Source organism: Pongo abelii, chromosome 4 (genome assembly GCF_028885655.2).
Source record: "Pongo abelii isolate AG06213 chromosome 4, NHGRI_mPonAbe1-v2.0_pri, whole genome shotgun sequence".
NCBI lineage: Eukaryota > Metazoa > Chordata > Mammalia > Primates > Hominidae > Pongo > Pongo abelii.
In genome coordinates, this window is record NC_071989.2 from 119,058,327 (window position 1) to 119,078,307 (window position 19,981).

The 19,981-nt window shown below is 39.0% G+C and overlaps 1 pseudogene; it reads right to left on the minus strand.

The window, feature by feature from the left end:
• Nucleotides 1-16,450, minus strand: part of LOC103890689 (KICSTOR complex protein ITFG2-like) — a 35,080-nt pseudogene extending 18,630 nt beyond the window's left edge.
• Nucleotides 16,451-19,981: the final 3,531 nt, after the last annotated feature.

Sequence of the window (19,981 nt, forward strand, 5' to 3'; positions counted from 1 at the left end):
GTATTTTATTTCTCCTTCATTTATGAAGCTTAGTTTGGCAGGATATGAAATTCTGGGTTGAAAATTCTTTTCTTTAAGAATGTCGAATATTGGCCCCCACTCTCTTCTGGCTTGTAGAGTTTCTGCCGAGAGATCCGCTGTTAGTCTGATGGGCTTCCCTTTGATGGTAACCCGACCTTTCTCTCTGGCTGCCCTTAACATTTTTTCCTTCATTTCAACTTTGGTGAATCTGACAATTATGTGTCTTGGAGTTGCTCTCCTCAAGGAGTATCTTTGTGGCGTTCTCTGTATTTCCTGAATCTGAATGTTGGCCTGCCTTGCTAGATTGGGGAAGTTCTCCTGGATAATATCCTGCAGAGTGTTTTCCAACTTGTTTCCATTCTCCCCGTCACTTTCAGGTACACCAATCAGACGTAGATTTGGTCTTTTCACATAGTCCCACATTTCTTGGAGGCTTTGCTCGTTTCTTTTTATTCTTTTTTCTCTAAACTTCCCTTCTCGCTTCATTTCATTCATTTCATCTTCCAGGGCTGATACCCTTTCTTCCATTTGATCGCATTGGCTCCTGAGGCTTCTGCATTCTTCACGTAGTTCTCGAGCCTTGGTTTTCAGCTCCATCAGCTCCTTTAAGCACTCTCTGTATTGGTTATTCTAGTTATACATTCTTCTAAATTTTTTTCAAAGTTTTCAACTTCTTTGCCTTTGGTTTGAATATCCTCCCATAGCTCAGAGTAATTTGATCATCTGAAGCCTTCTTCTCTCAGCTCGTCAAAGTCATTCTCCGTCCAGCTTTGTTCCGTTGCTGGTGAGGAACTGCGTTCCTTTGGAGGAGGAGAGGTACTCTGCTTTTTAAAGTTTCCAGTTTTTCTGCTCTGTTTTTTCCCCATCTTTGTGGTTTTATCTACTTTTGGTCTTTGATGATGGTGATGTACAGATGGGTTTTTGGTGTGGATGTCCTTTCTGTTAGTTTTCCTTCTAACAGACAGGACCCTCAGCTGCAGGTCTGTTGGAGTACCTGGCCGGCCGTGTGAGGTGTCAGTCTGCCCCTGCTGGGGGGTGCCTCCCAATTAGGCTGCTCGGGGGTCAGGGGTCAGGGACCCACTTGAGGAGGCAGTCAGCCCGTTCTCAGATCCCCAGTTGCGTGCTGGGAGAACCACTGCTCTCCTCAAAGCTGTCAGACAGGGACATTTAAGTCTGCAGAGGTTACTGCTGTCTTTTTGTTTGTCTGTGCCCTGCCCCCAGAGGTGGAGCCTACAGAGGCAGGCAGGCCTTCTTGAGCTGTGGTGGGCTCCACCCAGTTCAAGCTTCCAGGCTGCTTTGTTTACCTAAGCGAGCCTGGGCAATGGCAGGCGCCCCTCCCCCCGCCTTGCTGCCGACTTGCTGTTTGATCTCAGACTGCTGTGCTAGCAATCAGCGAGACTCCGAGACTCCGTGGGCGTAGGCGTAGGACCCTCTGAGCCAGGTGCGGGCTATACTCTCCTGGGGCACCCTTTCCTAAGCCCGTTGGAAAAGCACAGTATTCGGGTGGGAGTGGCCCGATTTTCCAGGTGCCGTCTGTCACCCCTGGAAAGGGAACTCCCTGACCCCTTGCGCTTCCCGAGTGAGGCAATGCCTCGCCCCTGCTTTGGCTGGCGCACGGTGCACTCACCCACTGACCTGCGCCCACTGTCTGGCACTCCCTAGTGAGATGAACACGGTACCTCAGATGGAAATGCAGAAATCACCCGTCTTCTGCGTCGCTCTCGCTGGGAGCTGTAGACCGGAGCTGTTCCTATTCGGCCATCTTGGCTCCTCCCGCATTCTGTTTCTAAATAAACATTTTACATGTAACAAGAACCAACTTGCAAGTTTCAGGTCTGTTTCATGCAGATCTGAGTAATTGGGAAAGTGTTTCAGGTTCCCTCCTCAAATTTCTTTTATTGTACTCTCTCACCATGGTCCATTTTTTTCTGACCTCACAGCCCAGTAACCAAATGTATATTTAGAAACCAGGATCTCCCTTTGCACTGTATCTTCTTAAACTGTCTGCCCAGGAAGATTCTCCAAGTTGGGATCTGCCTGGCCCAATTCTTGCTTCCCATCACTTCCAACAAGCATTAGCTGTCACATGAGTCAGTTCCCTCTGGGTCTTTTTCTTTACTCAATGACATCCAGAGGTAAAAATAAACTCACATCTGTGATGACGTAAGGGAATTCTTGAACTCTTCACTTTGTCTTCATATGGTCAACCAATGGATGAGATTAAGAGTTTGCTTTGAACCATATGGAATTTGAGGCAATTATGAGACATTCATGTTAAGATACTTAGTATACAGCTGAAAATGTTGGTCTCAGGAGAAAAGCAAAAAGTAAGATATTATTTTGGGAGTTGATAATTATGCAGTAGCTAGAATCATAAAACTGGATGAAATCAACAAAAAGAAACCAACTGGGAAGTCCAAGGAAGAATTACTGGGAACACAAACATGAAACAAAAGTGAGAGGGGATGGGCGAATTACTGAAACCTATGGAGGTTAGACCAGATAGACTGAAGTGGGCTAGGAGATTGTGTGTCAGGGAGAAGAGAATGTCAAGAAAAAGGGAAATGGCCAGTAGTATAGAATGCCCACAGATGGATCAAGAATGCTAAGAAGCAATGACTTTACATTTGGCAATGTGAAATTTGAAACTTCAGTGAGAACTGTTTTTCAAAAGGTATTGGCTGGGCGCGGTGGCTCATGCCTGTAATCCCAAAACTTTGGGAGGCCTAGGTGGGTGGATCACAAGGTCAGGAATTTGAGACCAGCCTGGCCAATATGGTGAAACCCTGTCTCCACTAAAAATACAAAAATTAGCCAGGCATGGTGGCAGGTGCCTGTAGTCCCAGCTACTCAGGAGGCTGAGGCAGGAGAATCGCTTGAACCCGGAAGGCAGAGGTTGCAATGAGCTGAGATCGTGCCACTGCACTCCAGCCTGGGCAGAATGAGACTCCATCTCAAGAAAAAATAAAAAAGATATTAATAGAAGCCAGAGAATGATGCTTGACACATGAATTAGAGTTGAAGTTGAAAATAAAAATGTGGATTAGAAGTTGAACTGATTCATTTAGTAGTAGTGGAATTAAGAGGAAAATTTTTACAATGTTAGAACTTGTTTTCTGGTCTGGAAAAAAGGCAGTAGAAAAGAAAGGATTGATATAAAAGAAAGAAGATATAATTGACAGACAGAGATCTTGGAGCAACCAGAAGACACATTGAAGAATTTGAGGAAAAAAGACAAGGAGTGAGGGGATACAGCCAAGAAAATAATAAATTAGGAAGTGAAAAGCAGGAAGGGCAAGGTTATCCAATGGCTGTGGCCTCTATTTTTTCAGCAAAGGAAAGGAAAAGTTTAGCTACTGAGAATGAGATGTACAAAATAATGGGACTTCTGAGGTATTTTGGAATAACCATTAAAGGAAATGACCAGGAGTAAGCACAGAATTTCCAAAATGTAATAGAGTTGAAACTCATAAACATGACATATACAGATTGTGGGATTTTCCTTTTACTTGAAGCATCCTAAACTTTGGAGCAAGAACAGAAAAGTAAGCAGCTCCTAAGAGCCAATGTGCAGTGTGGCAGAATAAAAGTTATTCATCATGAAACAGGCATTTTGGTCTTTTGGGGCTACTACAACAAAAATATCATAAACTGGGTGGCTTACAAACAACACACTTTTATTTATGACAGTTTTAGAGACTGAGAAATCCAAGATGAAGGCAGCAGCAGACTTGGTGTCTGGTAAGGGCTATTTCCTGGCTCATAGATGGCACTTTTTTTGTAGTGTCCTCACATGGAAAAGAGACTAGCTAGCTCTCTGTGGTCTCTTTTTGCAAGAGTGCTAATCTCAGTCATAAAGGCTTTATGCTCATGATCTAATCACCTACCAAAGGTCCCACCACTTAATACCATTACCTTAGAGGTTAGGATTTAAATCTATGAATTCTTTGAAAACACAAAGCTGCCACAGGGTTGAGGCCACCACAGAGAGCACCTACTAGGGGAATGCTCCTTGGAGCTGTGGGGCAAGGCCACCCCCATTACCTCAGACTGGTAGGACTGTCTGCATATACAAGTCCAGCCTGGGAGAGCCACAGGCACATGACTCCAACCCTTGAGAGCTGGGATGAGGGCTGCACCTGGAAAGCCATGAGGGTAAAGGCTGTCCAGAACCTTGAGGGCCCAACCTCCACCTCGTCGTGACCAGAAGGTGGAATATGCAGTCAAACAAGCTTATTCTAGAGACTTAAGATTTAATGTTGTTTGTAAATCCTGTTGGGATTTACAACTTACTTGGGACATTCCCTTACAATGGGAATGTCCTACACCTGTCTCACCATTGTATTTTGGAAGCATGTAACATGTTTGATTTCATAGTTCACGGATGGAGAGAAATCTGCCTAAGGATGAATCATACCTTGAGTCTCATCCATATCTGATTTAAATGATATTTACACCACACTCTGAACCTTAGACTTTCAAGTTAACTGAGTTAAGACTTTTGGGGCTATTAGAATGGAATAAATGCATTTTGCATGTGAGAACGACATGAATTTGGGGGCAGGTGGTGGCAGTGGTGCAGAATGTGAGTGTTTGTGTTTCCCCTCCAAATTCATGTTTAAATCCTAACCCTCAAGGTGATGATTAAGAGGCAGGGCCTTTGGGGTGATTAGATCACCAGGTCATAACCCTTGTGATTGGATTAGTGTCCTTATAAAAGAGATCACAGAGCTAGCTAGTCCCTCCCACCATGTGAGGACACAGTGAGAAGACATTATCTATGAGAAAGCAAGCCCTCACCAGACACCAAATCTGCTGGTGCCTTGATCTTAAACTTCTCAGTCTCCAGAGCTGTGAGAAATAAATGTTTGTTGTTTATAAGCTACCTGGTTTATAAAATTTTTGTTATAGCAGCCCAAACAGACTAATTCAGTGGGTCTTCACTTGAGTTGAAAATGACATCAAATCATAAAGGGAGAATGGGTTGGAAGGCTTGTAGATTCTAAGAACTCAAGAGTTCAATAAATTTCATTCAAGACTTATTCACTATTCATCTACCACATGCCACACTCTGTGCTAAATGCTAGAGAAATAGTAGAGTCCCTCTAGAGATTTACAGTCCAGTAGGAGAAATGGACATAAAATGTAGTGCCAAACTGAAAATACGTTTGCAGTATAACTTGGAACCAAAGTTAAGAGTTCTTATTTTACCTTTGGAGCAGGAAAGTGAGTTTAATAGAGACAAAAAAAGGGAAAAACTTGAAGGACAGCAGTTCATAGTTGTAAAGTTCCTCCTCTACAAGTCCCTTAAGGAGCATACCTAGAGACAGAACTTCTAGCAGCCTAGTGGGAGGATTACCTGAGATCAGAATCTTTGATACTATATGACTAAGATCTAGCTTAAAGATTGTTTCACTAGCTGCCTCTGATGCAGCCCATGCACTAATATGTCAAATTTCACAAATACATCAAATCTCACTATCAAAAGAAAAGAATGACAGCTAATATCTATTGAGTATTTACTATGTGATAGGCAAGATTCAGAGTGGCATACATATATTTACTTATTGAATATTTACAATAACCCTTCAGTACTATAATTATTACTCCTATTTTATAAATCAGAAAATTGAGTAACAGAGAGGTTAAGTAACTTGTCCAAAGTCCACACAGCTGGTATGAGGCAGAGCCAGTATTCCAACCAAGGTACCTTGGTCCTCAGCCTATGAATTAGCAACTCTGCCTCTCAACTTACCGTATTGAAAACTGAGACCAACAATAAAATATTTCCAAAGCCAAAGAGGAATTTCCAAATACCGCAATTTCGATGTGACTAAACTGAAATTGTTCACTCATCAACCGTTTACGAAATCGCTGAAATTCTTTATCACAGTACTCAGGAGTTTAATTGAGAAATAATAGCTAATTACTAATTCGCTTTCCAAAAAAGATGACTCCTGCTAGTTAACATTGTTTTGTTGAGTAAGGTTTGCAAATTTAGGCTACATTACAGGAAACTGCGGAATTCTAGGAGAAGCAAAAGGCTACCACCCATCTTTCTTTTTCCTCCTTTCCCTAGTCAGTCCTCAGCCTTTTCTCTAAGTATCTGAAGAATAACTTAACATTATCTATTTGATGAGGTGGTAGCCTCCCTGGACAGCCTATATATGTAAGCTTGACCTACATCAATGACCACAGTTCATCACTGGACACTTGGTCAGCATGGAAACTGAGTGCTTGTTTGACAAAGTGACTTATTGAAAACGTACTTACTGCATTGGTCTATCCATACGTCAAAGTTCTGAAGCTGGCTCCTAGGAAGGAATGAGCACCATCTGCCTGAGGCAGACTCACTTCGAGGCTCGGAACCAGAGCAACAAGAAAAGGAATATGCTGTGGGCATGCCGGCCCCAGGCTTTTCACCCTTCCCATCCCACCTCCTCTTAGGAGGAACAGCTGGCTCCTATCTTCAGTTCGTTGTAAGCCTGATGAAAATACCAGCTGCCTGAAAGAAACAAAACCTATAATTGGCAGCAGTACACTTATCCCCACACACCTGAGTCTTCAACCCATGCGCAGCCAAGAAATAGCCCGCAGGGATAAATGTCTGCCTGATTGGGTATTTCTGGCTGTGGAGTGAAAAGAAGAAATCATCAGAGCCTTAAAGTTTCTTGGGGTCTTACCCCTGCTCTCTTCCCTTGTTAATATAGGAGAAAGGACACAATAGGCACATACCTGTTCACACCACCACTTCTCCAGCCTAAGGGAGTAAGGATTTGCCTCTCCTCTCCCATGTTCTCTCTGCCAATGATACTTCACATGGGAACAGTACGTGAGTAACAGTTTACTTTTCTGTAGAAGTGCTAGAATTCATAGATGTTCCTCATCAAGCGTGCTTTCTAATGTTTCCCAGTCAATGATAAATTGGAAATAGGAAAAGGAAGTTGGAACTCAATTCTAAATAACAAGGGTTTTTCCGAGAGACATATGTAGAAACAAATTTATATTCAAAAGTAAAACCATTGGCTGGGCGCAGTGGCTCACGCCTGTAATCCCAGCACTTTGGGAGGCCGAGGCGGGCGGATCACGAGGTCAGGAGATTGAGACCACGGTGAAACCCCGTCTCTACTAAAAATACAAAAACTTAGCCGGGAGCGGTGGCGGGCGCCTGTAGTCCCAGCTACTCGGGAGGCTGAGGCCGGAGAATGGCGTGAACCTGGGAGGCGGAGCTTGCAGTGAACCGAGATCGCAGCACTGCACTCCAGCCTGGGGCAATAGAGCGAGACTCCGGGGCGGGGGAAAAAAAAACCATTGGCAGAGCTATTATTGCCTGTTCTCAGGAAATTTAATTTTTTAATTATTTTCCCACTTACCGTGGTAATCTCTTTGACAATCTTTCATATACCCTCACTTTCAAGCCAAGATTTTTGAACCACACTATTGAAATATAACTATGATAGAAATAGTAAACCTATCATTTTTTTTTTTTCCAGGATGGAGTCTCACTCTGCTGCCTAGGCTGGAATGCAGTGGTGCAATCCTGGTTCACCACAACATCCACCTCCCAGGTTTAAGCAATTCTCCTGCCTCAGCCTCCCTAGTAGCTGGGATTACAGGCACCCGCCACCACGCCCAGCTAAGTTTTGTATTTTTAGTAGAGACACGGGTTTCACCATGTTGGTCGGGCTGGCCTTGAACTCCTGACCTCAGGTGACCTACCTGCCTTGGCCTCCCAAAGTGCTAAGATTACAGGTGTGAGTCACTGCGCCTGGACAAAACTGTCAATATTTTTATTTGGCTTTCTTAGTTGGAAAATTAAAGGAAAATATTCATTTTCTAATTTTCTTAATTTTTCCCCCAGGAGACTTGGTGAGTGTGAGGTTATTACTGTAATAACAAATATCCTTTTTCCTGCTGTGGCCTTATTCCAATAATTAAGATCCCTTCCCTTTTTTTCTGAATCGAGAAATATTTTCTAATTGGCAAAGGGTACTACTGCCTGTGGCACTACTGAGTACAATGTCATGGCAATAGGCCACGTATCCTAGCAATGTAAACTGAATAATAATATAGTGACTGGCTGAAAAGGCATTTTGTTTGGGGCACACCGTGGACTCTCCCAAAAAAAATAGCTAAGGAGCATAATTTTGATAAATTATATAGTTTTATTGTTATCAACCTCTGTGAAAAAACTTTTGATTTTCTTTATGCAAAATAGATCTACTCAGATCTTGGAGGGGAAAAAATTCTTCCTTCAATTATACATCAGTGGAAATTATGAAAACTTTGGGAAGAAACCAAAGGAAAAATCATTCCAATAAATCCAACTTTTTTCTGTTGTTTTTAAAATGAGTAATGTCATTTTGAATTCCCAAATCAGAGGGCATGTACTTTGGAGAAAAGAAAGGATGAAGATAATGATATTAGGAATTTCCTCTGAGTCAGAAAACTTTAAAAATTTTAGATAATTAAAGAGCACCTCAATAGGGAATAAAGAATAAAAGGATGTCCTGTGTTTGGAAAAATTTTATTTTAATCTTAGATGAAAAAACTATATAAATGTAGTTCTAAGCCATAAAAATAAAGGAGTTTCTAAAGCAGTATCCATCACTTCTTTTCTTCAAAGTTCGTATAAGAACCTAATAAAATTGGCCTATCCCTTCTCCAAATACCTGTTGTACACATTTACTCACCTGTTCTCTTTGTACCTATACTAGTCTGTTATTCTCAAATTGTTTTGAATGTGTAAACCTAACTTCTGCAAATTACAAATTCTTTTAAGTCAGGGGATGTCACTTCTAGGGGATGTCTCACAATATCTAATGTTAGCTATATAATGAGCATTGTGCTAAGCATATTTATGACTCATTAACCCATTCTTACCTCATGTAAAATTCCTTTTTAATAACTTCCACATCCAAAGCGTTATGTGTGAAGATAAATACATGGAAAGAAATCGCATTTTCACCCTGAAGCCCCTGAGGATCAATCAGTTCTTGATCATCACTGTAATAAATTTAGCAAGTGTAAACAACTTTGTGTCTTCTCATTCATTCAAGCTTTTAGCATCTGGTTCAATGTCCTGCTTTCACCCCAACACTTGCCAGCAACTTGGCTGATATCAGTGTGTACATGAATGACCCAGATGAACCTTAGCGTCTGTTTTTTAGGATAATTCTCATGACATCTAATGTTAGCTATATAATGAGCATTGTGTTAAGCATATTTATGACTCATTAACCCATTCTTACCTCATGTAAAATTCCTTTTTAATAACTTCCACATCCAAAGTGTTATGGTGTGAAGATAAATACTTGGAAAGAAATCACATTTTCAGCCTGAAGCCCCTAAGGATAAAATAGTTCCTAGTCCTCACTGTAATAAATTTAGCAAGTGTAAACAACTGTGTGTCTTCTCTTTCACTCAAGCCTTTAACATCTGGTTCAATGTGCTGCTTTTACCCCAAGACTTGCAGGCAATATCAGTGTGTACGTGTATGACCCAGATGAACCTTGACTTGGCTGATATCAGCGTGTACGTGAATGACCCAGATGAACCTTAGCATCTGTTTTTTAATCTCTGATTTCCATCATCATAATTCCACATTAGTAAACTACTTCCATAGATGGATATGTAAACTTATTATCTTATAGTTATCAACTCTTGAAACATTAAATCTTTCAAATCTGTAATCATGATCTCAGACCAATTCAGTTTCTTCAGGCTGATTTTCCCCATAAACCTTTCCAGTCCTCTATTTTCTCCCATTCCTCCCTCGTCCTGTCACCACCTTTCATATATACCCTTGATCATATCATCTACCTACCTCTTCATCCTCCATATTGCCAATATTATCATCTTTCTCCTGTTAATTTCTCTGAAGAATTCAAATCTGGACCAATGTGAAAAATTCATCTGCATCAGATTTGCAGAGTATTGTTGCTAAAAATAATACAATATTATATTACAGGTTGTTGCAACTACAAATTCATGCTCCTTGACCTCAACTAGAAATTCTACACTAGCCAGAAGTGTTTCTCTATTTAATTTTACTTCCTAATCCTCACATCATCAACAACTATAATAATATGGTGAGTTCCTATTATTTTTCCTGCCCAAAATAGTACCCTTCCTTCTTCTAGGAAATTATTTTTGAATGGGAAATGACACCTTCTTACAGATGTCATACCACTATCTGCTGTGGAGGGTTCCAAGTGGGCACCTGGGCCAAGCTTAAACAGTTTTAGTTTCCTGTTTACCCAGAAATATTTGATTGATACAGAAATGAAAATATGGCCAAAGCAGATAAAATGCAGTTCCTCCACAGACATTTTTTTTAACTAGAAGTGAAGAAGAAGAATGGTAAGGAAAAAAACAAAACAAAACGAAAAGAGTAAGAGAAAAAAGAAGGAAGAGAACCACAATCACAGTAGAAATGTATAAATATGTTCACATCCATAGTGACCTCTGAGAGCCAGGATCCAAACCTAAATATCTCTGATGTGGAGCCAGTTCTTTTTTTTTCTCTCTCTCTTTTTTTAAATTATACTTTAAGTCCTGGGGTACATGTGCAGAATGTGCAGTTTTGTTACCTAGGTATCCATGTGCCATGGTGGTGTGCTGCACCCATCAATCCGTTGCCTACATGAGGTATTTCTCCTAATGCTATCCCTCCCCTAGTCCCCCATCCCCTGACAGGCCCCAGTGTGTGATGTTCTCCTCCCTGTATCCATGCGTTCTCATTGTTCAACTCTCACTTATGAGTGAGAACATGCGGTGTTTGGTTTTCTGTTCTTGTGATAGTTTGCTGCGAATGATGGTTTCCAGCTTCATCCATGTCCCTGCAAAGGACATGAACTCATCATTTTTTATGGCTACATAGTATTCCTTGGTATATATGTGTCACATTTTCTTTATCCAGTCTATTACTGATGTACATTTGTCTTAACCACTATCATACAAACACACAGCTCTCCTTATGCTTCCTACCTGCCACCACCCCTCTCACTCAGAAGATGACCTTGATTCCCATTTTAAACAGAAAATATACGTCATAAGAGGGGAACTCCTGCAAGTTCCTGCCACTACACCGGCACAGGTTTTCACGTTCACACCCTTTGCTTCATCTCGTTTTAATAGGATGAGAGAGAATCCCTCTCTCAGAGGCTCATCACTCCGGTGCTCCATTTCTAGCCTGCCTGCTCAGCATTACCTGCTCCTTTGATTATTCCTTTTCTCTCCTATGTCCCCAGCCTCATTTTCATTACACCTTTTCCCTGTCAGTATAAAATCGCACTCTAATCTTGCAATTCTTAATTAAATTTTTTTTCGGCATATCCCCCTCCAAATACTATCCTGCTGTTTTCAAATCCTTTTTCTTTCATTTGGCCTCTGGTACAGGAAACTAGATTAATCATAATTTGTGGTTCATGATGATATGTGGTCATCATTTCAAGCCTGGTGATTTTATTTAGTTGATTTCTTGCTTTTAATTCTGAAATAATCTGCTTTGGAAGTACCATCTCAAACAAGAGTCAATTTCTTCAGATAAGCTCTAGCATCTCCATCCCAGCCCCTGGCTTTCCCCTTTCAAGCTGCCATCCTCCTGAGTCCTATGTCATTCAATCCATGGCTTTCCTTTTAATACAGTTTTACTGTATCTATGTATTCTTAAAAGCATGTTGTTTCAGTTTAGTTGTTTGACCTTATAGAAAGAATGTCATTTAATATTATAATACCAAGATTTATCTCTTTTTAAATGCCACTCTGATTCATTTATTTTGAGTGCTATATGGTATGCCACAGCATTTACTGTTTATCAGGTTAAGGAATTCTATTCATCTTTTTCTAACTTATGAAGAGTTTCAAAATGATGAATGGATATTAAATATAATCAGATATTGCCTCTTGTTTCTTTTAATATGATAAGGGGTTAGACATATTTATGGATTTTTTAATATTAAACCTTCCTTATATTCTGGGATAAACCAAAATTGGCTATAGTTCTTTATTAGTTTTAGACACTGTTTGACTCTATGTTCTTTGTATTTATATTAATAAGTCAAACAGCCCTGTAATTTCCCCTTTCCACAATGTCTTTTTATTTTTGGTATCTGGGTTATTCAGACCACACAGAAACAGCTTGGAAGAAGCTGCTCTTTGCTATTGTCTGGAAGAGTTCCTCCCCAGTAATTCTATGTTGTGGAATGCTTTGTTCTATTTCATTCATCGACTTGTCTCCAAATACTCTCTTTCAGATTTGTTGACATTTCTTGTCCGTTAATGTCCTCTGCTCTCATAATTACCACTATATATCGAAACAGAAGATAATCCTCAAGCAATTAATTTATTGCTGCATGCTATTGCAGAACATTAGTCAACGGACTAAATCTTAAACTGAGCCCTCTGGAAATTTGCAGTGCTTAACTTCAGACAGACAAAAGAGTGCAGGTTTCACATCTCATGAATTTACATATCCCATGCAGTTGCAAGTGTTCTGCAGTATATACCACCTTCTTCGGCTGAAAAGCTAAATTTTGCAAGTATTTTTTGTAAATACAAATCAATATTTTATTTTAAAAACTATTTATTTATATTTCAGCCACATGGGCTTCAGGAAAGTTCTGAGCTAGAAATTTAAAAGTATTTTCCCCTAACGGTCTGCCACCAGCCCCCATGTATTTTATAAGGATTAGTATTCGCTCCCAAACTTTTTGTTTGGGGGCACAGGAAAAGATTGGCCAGAATTTCAAATTTTTCCTGGAACAATTATTATTCTTTTCATTTTTTCATCTTGTATTTTTTGTGATTATTAAAAGGTCCTGATAGGGGAGACAAATATTTGTGCTCAGTCAACAATTTTATATTCATATTTTCTTTGTTTACAATTGGTAACTTACCAGATTAAACTAATTCCTGATGATGAGCTGTATTCTTTTTCTACCACCTGCTGTAGAAAATAGAAATAATATCTTACATCCTGATGACATGGATTTATTGTATGAACTAAATAGAGATGATCTCAATTCAAGTACTACCAACTAATTACTGTAATAAAAATAGCCTTACCTGGCCCCTTCTTTTTCAGCCAGGGAACTATCCTACCTGTGCAGAAACTTGTTGGGTTACACACATTCCTCTGAGCCAAGACCAGGTTCTTCAGCCTCTGTCCCACAGTAGATTCCATGGGAGCCCAGTCTATTCTGTAGCCTCTCCTGCTGCAGTTAGGAAACTTTCCATTTGTGCAAGGACCTGCTGGGAGACACATGCCCACCTGAGCCAATGTAATAGGCACAGCAGCCTCCATTTCACAGTAGATCCTGGGAGAGTATAGTCTCAGCTTTTGCCCCTCCTTTTGAAGTTGAGAAATTACACCACTCATGCAGAGACCTGCTGGGTGATGCACATCCGTCTTAGCCAAAAAGATAAGTCCATCAGCCTCCTTCCCACAGAAGATCCTGGGAGAATCTCAGTCTCAAACTCCAGTCTCTCTTACTGAATTTGGTGACCTATTCCACCTACTTAAAGATCTGCTGGGAGGTACAACAATCTGAGCTAGCGGGACAGTCTTCTGGACTCAGGGGACCCTGGCCAGCATCCCCACACAGACTCAGTATCCTACTTGGTTCTTCCCCAGGTCCACCTGGGCTAGAAAGCTGCATCAACTTCGATGTCCTTGCAAGACTTGGAATAAGCTTGGGCTTAGAATGTCTTCTAGTGCTGGGACAACTGGAATGGACAGAGAATCAGGGAACACAGCAGTCAGTATGTTTAGAATCCCTGAAAGGCCCTCTAAAGAAGGACAGGCACAAACAAAGCCAAACTGTGAAGACTGAAATAGATACCTAATCCCTCAGTGTGCAGACATGATTGCACATCTGCAAGTAGAAAATTCAGGGAAATATGACCTCACCAAACAAACAAATTAAGGTGCTAGAGACTTACCCTAAAGTGATGGAGAGGCATAATCACTCAGACGAAGAATTCAAAATAGCTGTTTTAAGGAAGTTCAGTGAACTTCAAGAAAACAGAGAATAAATTCATAAATTTATCAGAGAAATTTAACAGAGATTGAAATAATTTTTTAAAAAATCAAACACAAATACTAAAGCTGAAAAACAAAGCGAGGAACACCTATGGTAGAAATATTTCTCAGGTATGACAATGTCCAAAAGCCTAATTAAGGATCAAGTAAAAATTGGCATTCTTCTTAGTATGTGGTTTGTATTTAGCCCATCAACACTGCAAGTTTTGCTACTGGGCTTGTTTCTCCCTTTGTTTTGTTAAAGGGAAGCTCAGAACCACTATTATGTCTCACTTCTTATCAAATATGTAGCATCTTTGTTGTATGAACTTTTCATATCAACTGTATCCCTGGTATATCTTAATTTCCTATCTTGATTTTACCTTCATTCATCTTTATTCACCTGTTTATTTTTTATCCTACTGTAGTTTATTTGTATGTATAAGCCACTTTTCTTCTTTTAGGGGAAAAGGATAATATAAAACAAAACAAACATCTCCACACAGGATAAAATGCAAGCAAACAGCTAAACTGCATCACTAGCTCCACTTCCCTCTCTAACCAAATATCTGAACTAGAGTGACTACTATAAAAACAGAGGTCTCAAAAAGCTTTCATTCTACATTTGCTCTACCACTTACTCGGAAACTTTTATGATATACCTACTGTGTGCCAGGCACCCTGATAATTGTTAAGTTTACAAAAATATGTAAGGTTATGGTCCTGGACCATCCATCCCCAAACCTCACATTCAAATAAGAAAAGCAGATAAATATACAGATAAGTGTAATAGAGTGTGTGACTATAATACTGTAGTAATAATAGAATGAAAAGCCTCAGGTGTTCAGAGAAGTACAGAGAACTATAGGTACAAGCTAGCTGACCACCCCTGCAAGGTGCATTATTCAGTAAATAGTCTACCTCTAGAGTTGAAATGTAAGGTAATTGGTATGTACATCATGTCATACTATCTATGCTGAAGTAATTTAAAGTAAATCAGACATTGTAACATGTACTGTCTCTTTTGCCCTACCTTGATTTCAGCTACAGATACATATTTCTCCATCAAGAAGTTTACTTACACAATGCATTCCTTGGGATTTGGCCAATTTTAGACTTGGCCCTTTTCCCCACTCTTTCTGTCAGGAAAGAAACAAACTCCTGTCCTGGCTCTCTGTTTCTGTTGTTTTTAAGCATGCTCTTGGGGGGTCTCATTCTTTACTCTCAAAGTATATCCCTTCGAAACAAATCTATTGCTCCTCCTAAGGAGAATCCTGATAATTCATATAAACATTTTAACCCAGGTCTGTATGATATTAGAGCCTGAGATTTTAATCTTTCCTTTATACTAGATCATCTGTATTATATTATTTAACATCAAGATAATATATGGCTGATAAGACTTAAGATGTTTAGTAAAAATTTGATTAACAGTTATCAATTCAAGAACAACTATACCAATGAGTTTTAGAAGGGAGATGAAATATAAATAAAATAATTCTGGAGGAGTCCTTACTGTCTTATTTGAATGGATTTGTCATTTGTCATAAATATGTATATTTGAAATAACTTTAGAATAGTTTCAAGCAGCATGCCAACAAATGGAATTTAAGGAAATTGTAATTACAGTCCTTTCACTTAGCAGATTAATAATTTGGAGTAAGGTATATTTTAATTTAAGTTCTGGGATATGCGTGCAGAATGTGCAGTTTTGTTACGTAGGTATACACATGCCATGGTGGTTTGCTGCACCCATCAACCCGTCATCTACATTAGGCATTTCTCCTAATGCTATCCCTCCCCTAGCCCACCATCCCCTGACAGGCCCCGGTGTGTGATGCTCCCCTCCCTATGTCCATGTGTTCTCATTGTTCAGCTCCCACTTATGAGTGAGAACGTGCGGTGTTTGGTTTTCTGTTCTTGTGTTAGTTTGCTGAGAAGGTTTTATGTTTCATTTGCTTCCTCTGATATTGGTAAGTGTTCTCACCTCCTTAACTAGTGTGAGTATGGAGATTCTATAACTATATCCAGCAAGGAATAATTAGCCATGGGTCACCTTAAAACTATATAAAATATGAATGAGGGTTTCTCTTTGGAAAAGTGGAATTTTTAACTGGTGGGACTTTACATTTCATATCTTTCAATCCCTTCTTTCACCTATAAGGAATCAGAGAAGGAAAGGAATGCCTAACAGTAAAGAGCTGGGTTAGAATAACTCTTTTCAACTTACTATACTGACCTTGAAACCAGTATCTATATCATTCAGCCTCTTCGTACATCTTAGGTACAGGTGAAAGGGTAGTTTAGATGACATATGACCAAATGCTCTGACTTACCTTTTAGCAAACATTTTAGAATCCAAGCATCCAAATGAGGGCCTGCTGTCGTTGGAGGTTCTAAATTCATCTTTACAATGCCCTTGACTTTCATTGTTCTCTCTCTCTGAATTTTTTCAGTCCCCAGTTGGCTCAGCTCTATATAGAAAAAATAAACACAAGTACATCAGGCTAATCGTGCAAAACTAAACCTAAGTGTGGTGATTAATGTCACAAGTTTACTGACTAATTCATTCAATAAATGTTTATTCAGCACCTCTTACAAACTTATTTATTGTTTATTCCCCAATATCCTTCTTCCTTTTCTAACATCTTTTCTAACAGCAAAGGAATTTCTTTTGGAGGAATGACCTCTTTTCTATCTAATACAACCTGGTTAGATTCTAATTAGCAGCCTTTTCTCCTTAGGGAGAAAGTAGACATATCTCAGGCAGGCCATCAGATGTTCTTTCCTATAATTTTAATCTTTGGCAAAGAGTTAAGATATGGAAAGTAGTTGGAGTTCCATCTTGACCAGTGGCAGCATTCTTGTCAGTGGCTAATGGATCATTAGTCCTCATCTCCTATCAACAACATGAGCTCCAAAAATCCTTACTGCAATTTAGCTTTTGCTTATATTACCCATAGTTGTTTTCTCTTGTTTGTAACCAAATAACTTAGCTGATAAATTACCTTTCGTGTATTCACTACTATGTTAGATGCTAAATACTAACGACAGAAAAAGAATATAAAGTAATTAAAACACAGATCCCTATCCTTGCAAGATCTTTCTGTACAGTTTTAAAGTACAATACATGCATATAAGAAACAAATACAAAATGCAAGAGGTCATTAATTACCAAATAGACTGTTTCAGACAATGAGAGTTGTTGGAGTCCAGACAAGACATGGAAGATCAGTAAAGGGTAGGCCTTAAAAAATAGGTATTAGATGTAATAGCAGAAGAAAAGGAAAATGACCTTTTAGATGTGAATGGTCAAATAAACCAGAACTTTGAATTCAAAATGAGCAAAATGTGTTACAAGAGTAGTAAGAATTGTTCTTCAATAAGATGATAATCTTCTCAACAATATAGGATCACTTTATTTAAAGTAAATGAATAAAGCGACAAACTGAGGATCAACAGCGGTCTTGAGGAATGAAATGCTCACAGAGGGTACTGGAAGGAGGAAGCCAGGAGCAAGCCAGCAAAGGAGTCTAACACATGAGAGATAAGAAAGCAAAGAATCAAGGACATTTGAAATGGTCTTTCGACAAGCGTTTAACTTCTCTGGTCCTCAATTTTCTCATCTGTAAAATGGGGGCAATCATGGTACCACCTTAAAGGGTGTTGTGAGGACAAGGTTAGTTATTAAAGTACTTAAAATATTTGGGCTAGATTAATAAGTAATACAAATCTGCATTTTCAAAGAGAGTATGACCTCTGGTGCTCAAGCCTCCAAGAAGTTCAAGTACAAGCCAAGAAGTGCTCCTGAATTTTGTTACTTGTTCATTATTGACTATCACGAAAGTAATTTTGAGACAGAAGTGTGACAATTGCATAGAGAGTGAGTGCTGAAAAAATGGAAGGTGTTGGATTTTTATTCAAAAGTTTGATAGTGAAATGAAAGTGAGAGAAATCATTTTATAAAGAGCAAGCAGGTAAGACAACATTCCAAAGGCAAGGAGGAAGGGAATAAGGATGAGAATAGAATGAGTTTCAACCTAAGATTTTCATGGAAGTCAAAGAAAAATCCAGGACACAGAGTAGTTTATCTTAGGGAATTGATTGCTTCTTCTGCATATGAAGTAAAAGTATGTTAAGAGTGAAAAGAATGCATTGGAGTGGAGAATAAAATATATAATGAAATTCAGGACCAATGGACACAATGTTATAAGGAAAAAGAAGAGGCCAAATTTTGTGAAGAGGCCAAATTTTGTTTGTGAAGGCAAAGTTACGGAAAGCTGTAAAATACCAGAAAATGGCAAATCTTCATATATCTTATTGAGACATTCTACTATCTTAAGAAATTTCGAGTTCAAGTGCTCCCTAAACACTATCCTAGGGTTGAGTGAGGAAATCATTTCTATCCAGTTAGGACTTCATAGAATTGGATATCCACCCAAAATATATATATTCTAAAATTGCTTATCTTAGAAAAGATTTTAGTTGTTATTCATAAGGTGGAGTTCCAGCATATACAAGGTTAACTTACATAGCTTTGGCCATTAAATCCTTTGTAAAAATAATTATAAATCCTGTCATTCCATTCTACGAGCTTAAGCTAAAGAGTGAACACAAAAAGAGAGCTATGTCCCAGAGTGTTTCTTACAGCAATGAGCTGTCATTTTGCTAAGTAATATTCTAGTTCACACAACGTGACCTGTAAACTCTAGCCAGATTCTCTTCTGGCACTTAACCACACACACACACACACACACACACACACACAACTTTTTTTTTTTTCCTGCTAGACTGCAATATTTGTTGCTCTTGGCTTCCTGGTATCCAAATGCTCTCCCACCCCTTGTTAGAATCCTGATGTCCCTTCGGGTGGAATTTCCCCATGATTAAGTTTCTCATGGGAGAGCATTTTCTATCTCTTTTTGCTCATGGTTTATCCCACCAAAAGGAAAAAAAAAAAACAAAACTATCTTTGTCTACTTCCTGGTACAATTAAGCAGTGGACATCACCTGAGCTCAATCCACTAGAACTTTTAATCAGAAGAAAAGGATGCAGAGACAGAATAGCTATTTGAAGTCCCAATCTATTACAGCAGAAGTACTGAAGCACAGACTAGACTCTTTCATGCAGCCTGGCCTTTGAATGCCTCTTGGTTTTTGCCCATTTATCAAATCCTATTGCCTGTTGGTTCCCAGTAAAGGATAATCTCTTGATAATCGTCTAATAAACAACTCTTTTGCTTAAAAAATGTCAGTGTCATTTTTTTGTAACCTGTAAACAAAAAATAATAAAAACAATACTCACTGACACTCTAAAAGAAGAATTGACCACGTTGAATCTATTGAGAGGCTGAACATCAATATCACAGGTGGCAACTGCTTAAGAGAATTTCAGATGCAGTTTTTACTATGAGACTTTGCCTTGCATGCTGACATTGGAACCTAACTTCCACTTACTAATTACCTCTAATGCAGTATCACATATCACAGCTAAATGTTGGAAGCAACCTAAATGTTCTACATAGCAAATTATCTAAAAAATAAAAACCCATAGGCTATATATGGATTATCATGCAACTATTAAAATCATATTATTAAACAATATAAAATAACATTTTGGATGTTACTATTGTATTATTACCAAATCATTTGGCTATTATGACCCCATATTTACTCATTATTATCTTTAGAAAAATGACTGAATATTATATGTATTGTGGGTTGATGAGTGATTATTTTCTTTACATTTTTATTTATGTTTAAGTTTCTTACAATTAACATATATTGCTTTTGTAATTAGATCTTCAGCACTCTAGCAATGTTATTGTAAGTAAGTAAGAAAAGCCCCTTGTAGTATCTTAGTGCTTAATTTTTTTCTCTTTTATATTCTTCCCAAATAAATCTTTACTTTTCAATCCATCTAAAAAGAGTGAAATT